We start from the raw sequence: 14,297 nt of genomic DNA, 5'->3' as shown, positions 1-14,297 counted from the left end.
GCCCTGAATGTCTAGTCTTTTCAACCCAAGATTATATTCCTGTTAAAAACAATGTTTTAAATTAGTTATCAGGTAATGTGATGCAGGAGAAAGAATTTGGACTAGGAACACCTTGGAATCAAGGCTTTGCCACTCTATCATCTGTGTCTTATTTATTTATTTTTTACTGGGGCCGGAGATGGAACCTGGGACCTGGTATGCTGGAAGCTGGCGCCTAACCACTGTGCCGCATCGGCTGCCACACTGTATCATCTTCCGCCTTAGTTTCGTAATCTGTAAAACTGCTTTGTAAAATGTAAAACTCTGCAGAGTGTTAAAATTCTCTTCCGTGGATATTATGAAGTTTGAAATCCGTGGTAGATTCCATTCCAGTACTGCCTTCTTAATAGCCTTCCAAACTAGCCTGATTTCTTTCTCAATGGCTCTTGCAGCTGGTTTTTGTTTTGTTAGTTCTCAATTTCTGTCACTGGTTTTTCTACGAGGTCTTCATTAAATGAATCTTAATGGAGACAGGTTTTTCTGTCTCCCTAGTTTACAAGGTTAAAAAAAGATAGCTGCTATATTAGCTTTCCCTAGTTTATTTTTGTGGTAACCGATAACTCCAAAATAATAGTGATTTACAAGGGTTTATTTCTCACTTATGCAACATGTTGGCTGGGAGATAGATGGCTGTGGCTCTGTGCTCCATGCCTCCTCTTTTTTTTTTTTTTTTTTAAGATTTATTTATTTATCTCCCCCTCGCCCTGGTTGTCTGTTCTCTATGTCTATTTGCTACATCATCTTCTTTGTCTGCTTCTGTTGTCAGCAACCGGGGAATCTGTTTCTTTTTGTTGCGTCATCTTGTGTCAGCTGTCCGTGTGTGCGGCACCGTTCTTGGGTAGGCTGCACTTTCTTTTGTGCTGGGCGGCTCTCCTTACAGGGCGCACTCCTTGCGCGTGGGGCTCCCCTACGCGGGGGACACCCCTGCGTGGGGCGGCACTCGTTGTGCGCATCAGCACTGTGTATGGGCCAGCTCCATGCAGGTCAAGGAGGCCCGGGGTTTAAATCGTGGACCTCCCATGTGGTAGACAGGCACCCTAACCACTGGGCCAAGTCCGCTTCCCACCATGCCTCCTCTTTATTCTAGGTTCCAGGAAAAGGCTTTCATGGACAGCTACAGAAAGACAAATTTATATCAATTGTTTAAAGTATAAGTCAGTATTTGAACCAGTATTTGAACTTTCCAGGACTTTTGTGAATACCTTGTGCAATAGGAAGATCTTTGGAAAATCCCCAAAGATTTGAAAAGCAAACATTAAACTTTTAAATAACCTGTGACCCAAAAGAAGAACCTAAAGAGAAATTAAGAAGTATTTTGGAACGGAATGAAAATAAAAACAACATGAAAATTTGTGGGATGTCTATAAAGTACTACTGAAGGGGACAGTTAGAGAACTACCTATGTTAAAAAAGAAGAAACATCTCAAATCAGTGACCTCATCTTCCACCTTAAGAAACTAAAAAAAAAGAAGAGCAAATTAAAATCAAAGTAAGCAGAAAAAGGAAATAATAGAGTATAAACCCAGTGAAAGGGTAAACAGAAAAATAATAGAGAATATCGAATGACACCAAAACCTGTACTTTGGAAAGAACAATAAACTTGATAAACCCCTGGACAGACTGACCAGGAAGAAAAGAAGACACAACAGTAGGGGAATGAAAGAGATGATATAATTACAGAGATATTAAAAGAAAAAAAAGGGGGGGAGGATAATAAGATATATGTGAACAACTATATTTCCATAAATGCAATAAATTAAATGGGCAAAATACTTGAAAGATACAAACTCCCAAAGCTCATTCAAGGGGAAATAGATAACCTGAATAGCCCCTACATCTATTAAAAAAATTTAACTTGCAGTTAGAAACCAGACCACAAAGAAAACTCAAGGCCCAGATGGCTTCTGTGAATTTTACTAGACATTTAAGGTAGAAAGAATAACCAATTCTGCCAAACTTTTCCATATTATGAGGCCAACATTACCCTGTTACAAAAGCATTACAAGAAAAGATAACTACAGACACATCTGTCATAAACATAGATGGAAAATTCTGAACAAAATTTAGCAAATCAAATTCAGCACTATATAAAAAGGATGATACATCATGACCAAGTCGAGTTTATCCAAGAAATACAAGATTGGTTTAATATTTGAAAATCAATCTTTTATTCCTCACATTTACAAGTGATGAATGCACAACTCTGTGATTGTATGGAGAGCCATTGATTGCTATACTTTGGATGGATTGTATGGTGTATGAATAAAACTTTTTAAAAATTATATTAAAAAACATCAGGGGGAAACGGACATGGCTCAAGTGATAGAGCCTCCTCCTATCATATGGGAGGACCCAGGTTTGATCCCTGGGGCCTCCAGGTGAAAAAGAAGAGAAAGCATGCCTGTGTGGTGAGCCAGTGCCCGCACAGTGAGCTGAGTGTTTGTGTGGTGAGCCAGTGCCCATGCAAGTGAGTCACTCAGCAAGATGATTATGCAACGAAAGAGAGACGAAGGGGAGAATCAAGGTGAAGTGCAGCAGAGACCAGGAATTGAGGTGGTACAACTGACAGGGAAACTCTCTCCACATCAGAGTTCCCCAGGATTGAATCCCAGTGAATCCTAGAGGAGAAAGATGAGAAGACAAAAAGAGAGAGAGAGAAGATCACACAGCGAATGGACACAGACAGCAAAAACAGCAGGGTGGGAGAAGGGGAGGGTAAGGAAAAAATTGATCATTTAAAACCGTTAAAAAAAAAACAACATCTGGGAAGCGGATGTGACTCAAGCAATTGAGCTCTCACCACATGCGTGGTCCCTGGTTCAGTTTTCAGTGCCTCCTATAGAAGACAACGAGCTGGTGTGTCAGGCAGGTGTGGCAAGCTGATGCAACAAGAGACACAAAAAGAAAAGCAAGGAGAGAAACAACAAAGCAGGGCGTGGAGATATCATGCCTCCTAAAGAAGATGGGTAAGACAGCAAGCTGACACGATGGGCAGGCATGGCAAGCTGATGGGAAGAAGAGACACAGGAAGAAAAACATAATGAGAGATACAACAAAGCAGGGAACAGAGGTGCCTCAAGCAATTGGGCACCTTCCTCCCATATCAGAAGTCTTGGGTTCAGTTCCCAGTGCCCCCTAAAGAAACAAGGAAGACGAACAGACACAGCAAGTGCAAGCAATGAGGGGGTGAGGAGAAAGAAAGAAAATAAATCTTAAAAAAAACAAAACTATAATCAACTCAGTAGGGTAGATTAAGCATTAATTTCAACATCTGTTTCTGATTAAAACTTTCAGCAAGTTAGGAATAAAAGGAAACTTCCTTTGGAACTTCCTCAATCTAATAAATGACATCTTTTTTTTGCTGATCATGTGATGGTTTATGTAGACAACCCTATGAAATCAATAAAAAAGCTACTATTAATAGAACAAATAAGTGAGTTTAGCAAGGTTCAGGATAAAAGATCAATATAGGAAAATCAATTGTATTTCTATAAACCAAAAATAATCTGAAAAAATACCATTTACAATAGTATAAAAAAAAATAACTAGGGATAGATCTGGCAAAAGATATGTAAAGCCAGTATCCTAAACACTACAAAACATTGCTGAAATTAAGAACTAAAAAAGTGGAAAGATATATTATGTCCATGAGTCAAAATACTGAAAATTGTTAAGAGGTCGATTTCCTCCAGATCTGTAGATTCAATGTGATCACCAGCAAAATCCTAGAAGGCTTATTATTATTATTATAGAATTTGACAAGCTGATTCTAAAATTTATAGGGAAATGAAAAGATCTAGAATAGTCAAAACAGCAAACAATATTTGAGGGTTAATACTTCTTGATTTTAAGAATCGCTATAAGACAATAATAATCAAGACGTTGTAGTACTGGCAATAAGACAGAGAATTCTATCAGTGGGGTCCAGATAGAGACCCATTCATATATGGAACTATACAGAGTTCAAAAATAGATTCATACTTATATGGGCAATTGATTTTTTTAGGAGGTATGGAGGTTTGAACCCAGGACCTGGAACATGGGAAGCAGGTGTTCAACCATTGAGCTACACATGCTCCCTGGCAACTGATTTTCCACCAAGCAGCAAAGACAATTCAGTGGAGAAGAAATAGTCTTTTCAACAAATGGTGCTGGAACAAATGGATATCCCTAAAAAAACAAAACAAAAATCAAACTCAACCCCATAAAAAAGAATCAGAATGTAGACTTAAATATAAAATCTAAAATTTCAAAACAGAAGAAAACACATGAGAAAATCTTTGTGACTCTGGGTTTGGTCAAGATTTCTTAGATCACCAAAAGCATGATTCATTAAAAAAACAAACAAACAAAAAACCACGATAAATTGGGCTTCATCAAAATAAAAAAAATCTGTTCTTCAATAGACACTATTAAGAAAAAGAAAAAGACAAGCCACAGACTTGAGAGAAAATATTTGGAGGTCATATATCTGATAAAGTACTTGTCTCCAGGTATAGAAAGAACACTCAAAACTCAAGAAAACAAACACAACTAAAAAAAATGGCAAAAGATCTGAACAGACATTTCACCAAAGAAAATGTAAGTAGATGACAGGATGTATATTATGAGGGAAATGCAAACTGAAACCAAAATGAGATACCATTACCCCTCTATTAGAATGGCTAAAATTTAAGACTGATCAGACTTAATTGTTGGAAAGGATGTGGAGAAACTGGAACTCTCATATACTATATTTTAAAAGAGCTAGGCAATTTTTTAAGAAGTTCAATATATACCTGCCATATTCTCCAGCATGCTACTCCTAGATGTTTACCCAATAAAAATGGAGGTGTATGTTTGCAAGACTTGGATGTGAATTTTCATTGCAGCTGTATTTGTGATACTCACAAACTGGAAACAACTAAAAATGTCCACCAACAGGTAAATAGATAAACCAATTTAAGTATAAAAGTACTATGGACACAGCAATAAAAGGGAGTGAATATTGATACAACAACGTGGACGGATCTTAAAATAATTGTACTGAGTGAAATAAAGTCAATAAACTACTGTGTGATTCTATTTATGTAAAACTAGAATGTGCAACCGAATCTATAGTGACAGAATGATTCCTGGATGAGTAGAGAAACGGGTGGTGGTGGTAGTAGGAAGGCATAAAAAAGAGGCACAAAGAAACTTTGGGGGGTGGTGATATATTCACGATCTTGATTGTGGTATGGCTTCACATGTGAACGAACACATACGTCAAACCTCATCAAACTGCACTTTAAATATATGCAGTTCATTGTGTGCCATATATGCCTCCACAAAATTGTTAAAAATTTAAATCATGTTCATATCTTGATCTTTCAGAATTCACTCTCTTAGCAACTTTTTGTTTAATAAAAATCAGTACTTAAAAACGCATGGGTTACATAATGTCAGTTTCAGGTTTCCCTTTTTCTTGAGTACCATAGCACAAGGCCACAGCTGACTGGGGTGTTGCTCTATTTTCAAAGGACGCCGCCAGGCACAAGGACAGTACTTGTACCTCGCACAGTTGAGTGTAACCTCACCTAGGCACTCTCTCTTAGAAGTAAACGCGTGCAACTTCCTGTATGTGCGGTTAAGGGCAAATGATGTTATAACCGAGAGCCCAACCCAAGTTTCCGCGTCCGCCAGGGGATTCCAGCGCATGGGTGACCAGGGTTAAGAAAGTCTCAGGAACTGGCCAAACATAACACATTGGCTCCAGCCTATCCCTGGCTTCCGCCGGGGTCACGTGTTCGTAGCGGTAGTGTCCGGGTTTTTGCGTCCGGCGGGACGCCCAGCCCATGGATTCTCGGACCCCCGCGCGCTGACGGCTCCGGCTCCGCAAAGCATTTCCGCCCTCCCCGCAACCAGCGGCAAAGGGCCGGTGCCGGTCGCGTGTTACACTCTCTCCCGGTACGCGTATTAGGAGTCGAGGAAGGGCGGCCCGCGGTCCCTCTCTCCCTGAAGGCTGGAGGGGCGCAGGGAAACCACCCGCGGTCAGTCTTCCACTTGCTCCGCTAGAGGCGCCTTAAATTCAGAGGGCTCAGCCCCCCACACGAATACACGTTTGAAGGCTGATCTTGGCGTGGAAGGGGCCTTCGTCATAAAATATCAGGGCCCCCGTTTTAGAAATGGGGAAAGCGAGGCTCGGGGATGGAGAGAATCCAGGTGTTCTGACCCCGCACCTCGAGGGCTAACTGGAGCGCCCCAGTTCTGGCTACGTTTAGTCGTGAGCTCGGAATCTTCTGTAACTGTCCGCTTTTCCTCCCCATCCAGCCCTTCGACCATGCCCGCGGGCGTGCCCTGGCCCACCTACCTGAAAATGTTCGCTGCCAGCCTCCTGTCGATGTGCGCGGGGGCCCAAGTGGTGCATCGATACTACCGGCCCGACCTGGTGAGTGCTGGAGGGTCCCTTGTTCTCCGCCCCTAGACCACGCCAGTCTTACAACAGCAAAAGTGAGTGTAAAAGGGAATTAAGATCACATCCGCCCTAGGCTTAAAACTTTGCGGTGGCATCCCGTCGCATTTAGAACAATCTGTGGCGTTGGAAATCTTACACAGTTTGGCCCCAGGGTGTCGCTGGCCTCATATTCTAAGATTTCCCCCTCGTTGCCTTTGTTGTAGCTGCGTCTGCTTCCTTGCTGTTTCTCAAACCCGTCAATCATTTCTCTCCTCCCTGGGGTACTTCTAGCCCTTGGCTTGGTTTCCTTCTTCGAAACTTCAGGTTTCTGCTCAAATGTCTCCCTCAGCAAGGCTTTTCTGGACAATTACAAAAGGGAATTCCTCCTTTGCTATTCCTCTCTTAGCCCTTTGTCTCTACTGAGCATTTGTCACAGTGTGCGATTATTTTATTCTGTTGTCTGTTTACTTGCTCATTTTCTCTCCCACTAGAATGTAAACTCAGTGAAGGGACTGTGACTTACTGGTTCATCCTTCCATCTCAATTACCTAGAAAAATGATTGGAAAGTAGTAGATACTCAAGAAATATTTGTTGAACGAATGAGTGAACATATACATTCAAAGGGGGGAGACATTTAAACTAATTTTAATAGCATTCATTGAATTAGATCCTGGGAATTAAAGGCACTTTTGAGGAGTTAACGTCCTGAGGAGGTGGAGGTGAGGAGGGCATGCAAATAATCACAAGAGTATGCTAAATATTATTCCGTGGGCACATATAGAGTGATTTGGAGCACAGTGTAGGAAACTGTCCTTGTTCCCTGGTCAACTAACATTTACAGAGCTCCAACAATTTGTGTTTCTAATTTCAGTTAATTGAGTCAACAGTTTTGGCGGTATTTATCCCTATTTTCAGATGAGGAGACTGAAGAAGAAAGTGATTTTCCAAAGCGACATAGGTTATGAGAAACCAAGATTTGAAGTCCAAGCTTTTTATTTGGTGTTCCTTCTTGTTGTTCCTTTTACTAAAATATGCAATGCTTTGTAAAAAATTCAAATTGTAGAGTTAAAAGTGAAAATCTACCATTTTTAATCTCCTTCCTCCAATCTACTCCTGTTTTAGTTTCCTGAAATGGGCCAGGATAAATAATTGGAATTTATTCACTCACGTTTTTGAGTTCTGAAAAATGCCCAAATCAAGGCATCATCAAGATGATGCTTTTTTCCCGAAGACCACGTGCAGTGATCCTTGACTCCTCTGTCAGTGGCAAGGCACGTGGTGGTTTCTGCTGGTCTTTCCCTACTCTTCTGGGTTTTGTTGATTTTGACTTCTTGCTTTTGTGGCTTTCTCTGTCTGTCTGAATTTCATTTGCTTATTAATGATTCCAGTAATAGGATTAAGACCCATCCTGACTGAGGTGACACACATTAACTGTGGTAACCTCAGCCAAAGGTCCTACTGACAATGGTTTCACACTCACAGGACTGAATTATATTTAAGAACATGTTTTTCTGGGGTACATACAGGTTCAAACTACCACATGCCTAACTACCATTTATTGGTTGGTATATATCCTTCCAGATTTTTTACTAGTGTTGAATGCACACATACATAGTTTATGAAGTGTTTTCCTCCACACAACAGGAGTTCATATACACATTTCTCTGCACCTTGCTTGTTTTGGGAAACATCTCTATAGGTAGACATTTATTTATGTCAGTAGTCTTCTGTAGTATTTTATAATATGAATATTCCATAAATTATTTAATCAATTCCCTATTGATTTTTAGGTGGTATCTAGTTTTTGTACCAACAATGTTATGTTAGTTCTTTCTTGTCATTCCAGATTGTCTTAATTTTAAGACTTCTAGGGAAGCATCAAGGATACCTAGCAGAGACAGAAAGGAATAAGAAGCTTCCACAAAAATGCGGTTTGGTTCTATCTTGTGAAGGAATAGACATCAGGCGGGCTTTATAAAGGAAAGAATGCTTGGAATTTGATCTTGAGAAATTCCTTTGATTCTACCGTCTCATTATAAGGACATGAGAATTTACTAGTATTGTTACCAGCAGCTACCTCTACCTTGGAAGGAGGCAGCACAAAGCCAGAATCTCTAGAAGGGGCAAACTGAAGGGTCTGAGGCCACTTCACCCAGATTGGGCAGGTGACATTATCAGTGGAGTACTGTTGTAGGGACTTGAAGGGCAGGAATGGCTGGCTTTGTGTAGGAGAATGTACACTTTCCTAAAGTTAAAGGAACTTATGTTCTTTACCCATATCTTTTGGTATTGTTCTAGCAATTACTGTTCCTATTGTAACAGCCACAGGCCTTGGCAGTTAGAAGGTCTGGTTGGAGTCCCAAGCAGGGGAGACCATCATGGCTGCTGAGTGCTGCCTTATGGGAGAAGCATTAGGGATGCTTATTTCTAGTTGTCCAGCTCAGCTCATCAGAAGAGAAAAGGAGACAAGGACTCAAGGCAGATGCTATATCCTGGAGTAAAAAATATGCTTTTTGGTTGAGCTTCCCTTCTGCATCTTCTCTAAAGTATCTGAGCAACCTGGACAGAGAACAGGATGAGAAGCCTTGTCATAGGGCTTATGATAAGAAGTGACCAAGTTTATTGACCAACCAACAATTAATTGTAAAGTTTGTTTTAGGTTTTACTTTTTTTTTTTTTTAATTTGTAATCCGGGAGCATGTGTAGCTCAGTGGTTTGAGTGTCTGCTTATAATGTACAAGATCTCTGGTACCAATCCCTGGTACCTCCTTTAAAGAATTAAAAAAATGGTAATCTACTTCTTAATGAAGGCATAATAATAAAAGTCTGTCATTTTAGTTTTATATGGTACTGGAAAGTCTAATGATTTCAAATATGTGCCTGAATATATGTATAAGAAAGTGTTTGTGAATACTTTACAGAGAATTGAAGTATCCTATTATTGTCTGCCTGCTTTGCTTATAGTAAAGGGATTGAAACTTCAAAATTTTTAGGACAGGTTTTAAGAGAGGAGGTTTTTCAGACAAATTGGCTTTTATTCCAGTTTCCATACTTGAATTTTCAGAATATCATTTTCACCTCAAAATGAGAACAATGCTATGCAGTACATTGCTCCTAGCTCTCCTATTATCCGGCTCCAAACCCCACACTCCTTCCTAAACTATTACTAATTGTTTTTTATTTTTAAAGAAGCTTTAGATTATATAAATGTTAGATAAAAAAATATAAGGGATTCTCATATGCCCCCTCCCTTCGCTCCCACACTTTCCCACATCAACAACATCCCTCATTAGTGTGCTACATTTGTTACAATTAATGAACACATGTTGAAGCATTGCTACTAACCATGGACTACAGTTTGCATTATAGTTTACACTCTGTCCGGATTAATTAGTTATTAGGAGATAAAAGGGTAAAATGAGCCAGGTCAAGGTGTTTGAACTTTTGGCATTGGAAAGCTGTTGACGGTTTTTGATCTGATTGTAGTTGTGTCAGAATAACCTTGCAGTTTTACGTACAATAATTTGACCAACAAATTTATCTCTAGTCTTAAGCGTCGTTAGCAGGGCCTGTGGCTTTTTTCATTCAGCACATTTATTAAATGCCTTTTATAACGTGGGGTATTCTCATAGGGTTTTGGGAAATAAGGAAGAGATTAAGCCGTGATTCCTGTCTTTAGGGAGTTTACAGTATAAGTTGATATATGAAAAATAGATATGCCTACAAATCATTATAAAGGGTCTTATGGGTTAACTCTGAACAGAGATGGGTATGGTAGAAGTGGAGTAACACATTTCAGCTTAAATTGAGGTGGCATTGAGGTGGGTCATGAGACTTTGGTAATGTCAGTATGGGAGGTAGTTTGGGGAATGGCTTCGGGAAGCATTCCAGAGTGATGGCCAAAGGCCTGGAGGTGGACGCATGTAAATACAGTACACTCTAATCTGACTTTCCAGCCCACCACTTCATTGAAATACCTCTTCAGGACCCCAGTAACTTCCATGTTGTTAAATCCCATGGGTCAGTTATCAGTCCTTTTTCTCTTGATTCATTAGCAGCATGCGACACAGTGGAATACTCTCACTTTCTGGGTGATCTCCTCTTGTCTCTCTTGAACTCCAAACTTATTATCTGCATATTTGATAATTCCACTTCAATGTCCAATGAGCATGCTCAAAGGTGTGCTCTTGATCTTCCCCCCACTGACCTATTCTTGCTGTCTAACCTACCATAGTAAATGGCAACTCCATTCTTCCAAAGCCTAGGAGTCATCGTTAACTTTTCTTTCATATTGCACAAATCCCACTGGCAGAATGTGAAAAGAAACAAATCCCACTGGCTCAATGTGAAAAATACGTTCAGAATCTTATCACCTCCATTGCTGCCATCCAATTCAAGCCACTGCCATGTCTTACCTTAGTTATCGTAATAATTTCCTAACTGGTCATTTAGGATCTACTCTTAATCCCCTATAGTCTAGTTGCATCAAAGCTACCAGTCATCTTTTTTATGCTTGAGTCAGATCATGTCACTTCTCTGCTCAAAATTTCCCCACTACTTCTCATTTCAGAATAAAAGCTATTGGAGGCTTTATCTCCGCTTCTTCCCACCCTTTTTAAAATCTCTACTCTATCTCCTCCTAACCTCCCCTTGATCACTTTGTACCACTATACTGACCACCTTACTTTGCTTGAACAGAAAGGCACCCTTCTGCTTCCGGTCCTTAGTACTTGGGGTTCCATCTGCCTAAAACACTCCTAGGTATCTGCATGTCTGGCTCCCTCATCCTCCTTCATGTTTTTGTTCTGCAGTCACCTGCTCAGCCAATAAGGTCATGAAAAGATGCTCAGCATCATTAGCCGTCAGAGAAATATAAGTCATAACCACAACAAGATACCACTTTATTTATACCCACTAAAATGGCTAAAGTTGAAACAGCAGATGACAAATATTGGTGAAGATATGAAGAAATTGGAACCCTCAGATACTCCTGATAAAATGGTGCAGTCTCTTTGGGAAATAGTCTGGCAGTTCTCAAATAAACATATATTACCAAATGACCCAGCACTTCCACTTCTAGGTGAATACCAAAGAGATATGAAAATGCATGTTTACACGAACATTTGTAACAGATGTTCATGGCTGCGGTCAACTGATGAATGGATAAGTAAAATATGGCATATCCATACAATGGAAAATTATTTGGCAATGAAAAGAAATGGAGTACTGATAACATGTGACAACATGGATGAACCTTGTAAACATTATGCCAAGTGATAGAAGCCAGTCACAAAAAATGGACCACACATATTGTGTGATTTCATTCCATTTATAGGAAGTGTCCGAAATAGGGAAATCTATATGGACAAAAAGTAGATTAGTAGTTGCCTAGGGCTGGTGAGGTTGGGTGAAAACAGGGAGTGACTGCTAAATGGGTATAGGGTTTCTTTATGGGGGGATGAGAATGCTGTAAAATTTATTGTGGTGATGGATACACAACTGTGGAAATACTAAAAGTCATTAAATTGTACACTGTAGATGGGTGAATTGTATGATATGTGAAATACATCTCAGTAAAGCTATTTACAAAGAAAACTTACTTTTGTAGGCTTTTGCTGACCACCTTCCTTGAAGGTAGTGATTTTTTATTTTTTTGCTCACTACTTTAGATCTTTCACCTAGTAGACATCTAATTATTTTTTAATCAGTTAATTCCTAATACCTGTGTCCTGTTGAGGTGCATGGCGGACAGTCAGTAAATAGCATATGAATGAATTTCCAAATGTGGAAAGGTTTATTCAAATTTGTGGATCTGTCAGTTGCTGTTGATGCAAACCATCCCTCTGTAAGTCCTGTAGTATTTAGGACATTGCCAGGCTGGTAGAATCATATAAATACCATGCTGGAAAGGGACTTAGATCAAGCACAGGTTCTCATAGTTACGATTTATGATTGAGTAGCAGGGGACTTTTCCCTTTTTTTATTCTTTGCTTCCTTTGAAATCTTTCAGGTCACATTTAATTATGGTCTGAAAAAGCACTGTCACCTAAGTTTTTTTTTTTTTTTTTTTAGACAATACCTGAAATTCCACCAAAACCTGGAGAACTCAAAACGGAGCTTTTGGGACTAACGGAAAGACAACACAAACCTCAAATTTCTCAGCAGTAGTAACCTCAAAATTCAACTATGCCAAGAATTCTGTGAAGAATATTGTAAATCTTCAATATGTATTTTTTTAAAATTTATTGAAAGTCAAAGTACGTGTCCTTAAGTATGTAATACAATGTTAACTGCAAGAGGAAGTGTTCAGTAGATATTAATGGATACGATGAGATTTAATTATTTTTTGGCCAGTATTTCTTGAAAACTGCCAAAGCTTATATCATCAGCTTCTGAATGTGGCTTGGAAGATAGTCTTGTCTATTATCTGAGATAGAGTATTTACAAAGTCTTCTATCTTTATAATTCTGGTTTATTTTTCTGAATAAGCTTTGAATGTAATGGTGAATGGAAATTATAAATTAACTGTAATAAATGACATTGACAATGAATGTTTAGGTGTGAACATAATATTTCTCTAACTTTCGGAAAGTATTTTACTATTTGTACTTAAACTATAGTAAGTTGGAACATTTCAAGTTTGAGGTTCTTTTGGAATTATGTATGTAACAAAATTATAAAGCCCTTTGGACTGTCATAAGTTTTGTACTTCCAAATTTGAGAAAGCAAATTTGAATTAATTTCTATTACCTGTTTCCTGTGCCAGGCACATGGCAGGCAGTAAATAGCACATGAATGAATTTCCAAATGTGCAAACGTTTATTCAAATTAATTTGAATAATTTGGTATAATTTTTCTGATAAAATATATTTTTACATAATTGAAAAACTGAAATGACAGTTCATCTTTACTGAGTCTATAAATACAGAACGAAAGTAATTATAGAGTAGTTGGATATTTTTCAGGGCTATTCTTGCAAATGATGCTTTCCCAAATTCTGCAAACTTCAAGATAATGTCTATGCTTATTCCTTAACCAGTTGGCTACATGACATGGCTCTTTTGGGTCAATGTTGAAACCTTAAATATCAAATCCCTAAATGCCAATAAAACCCCTTTGTTTCACTCTCCATAATCAGTGCCTTTTTCAGTTTAGCAGTATAAAGAAACTAAAAGAAATGGCTTATTTCCAGCTTTATATACATGATTCTTGATTTTGTTCTCTGTTGCCATGCCATCTTGCCTTATCTGCCATGTCATTTGCCTTATCAAAGATGCTTCCCACACAAAGAGGCTTTCTGATTCTGTCATTGGCAGAGATGAGTGGTAGCCTACTGTAGTGAAAGGAAAGGCCCAGGTTTCTGAAGTAGAAGGAGTTTTCTGTAGAGTGCTTGCTGTTTGCTGCTCCTTTATTTACTGTGACTTTGATAATGAGATTTATCTTCTCTGGACCCAATTTTATAGCTACTATTATATTGAATACTTTTTTCTTGGAAAAAACAAAACAAAACATTGCTTAGTCCCCAAATGATTAAGTTTGCCACGGCTGCTAGTTGCAGGGGTTTTTATGTAGAACTGGAAGTTTGACAACTTTTAAATGAATTTTTTTTTTAATTAAAGAAATTAGAAAATGAGTTCCTAAACACTAAATCAGAACTTCAAGTCTACATGCGTAACTTCCTCAAAGAATTTGAATTCCTAAATTTTTTAGGATGAATACTTTATGGGTTAAAATTATTGTTTTCTAACTGTGAACTAGTTTCATCCTTGAATTGCTAGATGGTAGTTTTATTTCTCATTCCTAAACTGACATTTCCAAATTTTACCTTTAAATTTAGTATAT

At 38.8% G+C, this 14,297-nt stretch overlaps 1 non-coding gene across 1 annotated transcript; it reads left to right on the top strand.

The window, feature by feature from the left end:
• The first annotated feature begins 6,371 nt into the window (after positions 1 to 6,371).
• Positions 6,372 to 13,006, top strand: LOC101437433 (uncharacterized). The gene is made up of 2 exons (XR_009188330.1): positions 6,372 to 6,510; positions 12,528 to 13,006. It is a non-coding gene; the product is annotated as an uncharacterized protein (transcript).
• Positions 13,007 to 14,297: the final 1,291 nt, after the last annotated feature.

Source organism: Dasypus novemcinctus, chromosome 12 (assembly GCF_030445035.2).
Source record: "Dasypus novemcinctus isolate mDasNov1 chromosome 12, mDasNov1.1.hap2, whole genome shotgun sequence".
NCBI lineage: Eukaryota > Metazoa > Chordata > Mammalia > Cingulata > Dasypodidae > Dasypus > Dasypus novemcinctus.
Note: the sequence above shows the minus strand (reverse complement) of the source record. Positions and strands in the feature narration are given on the sequence as shown.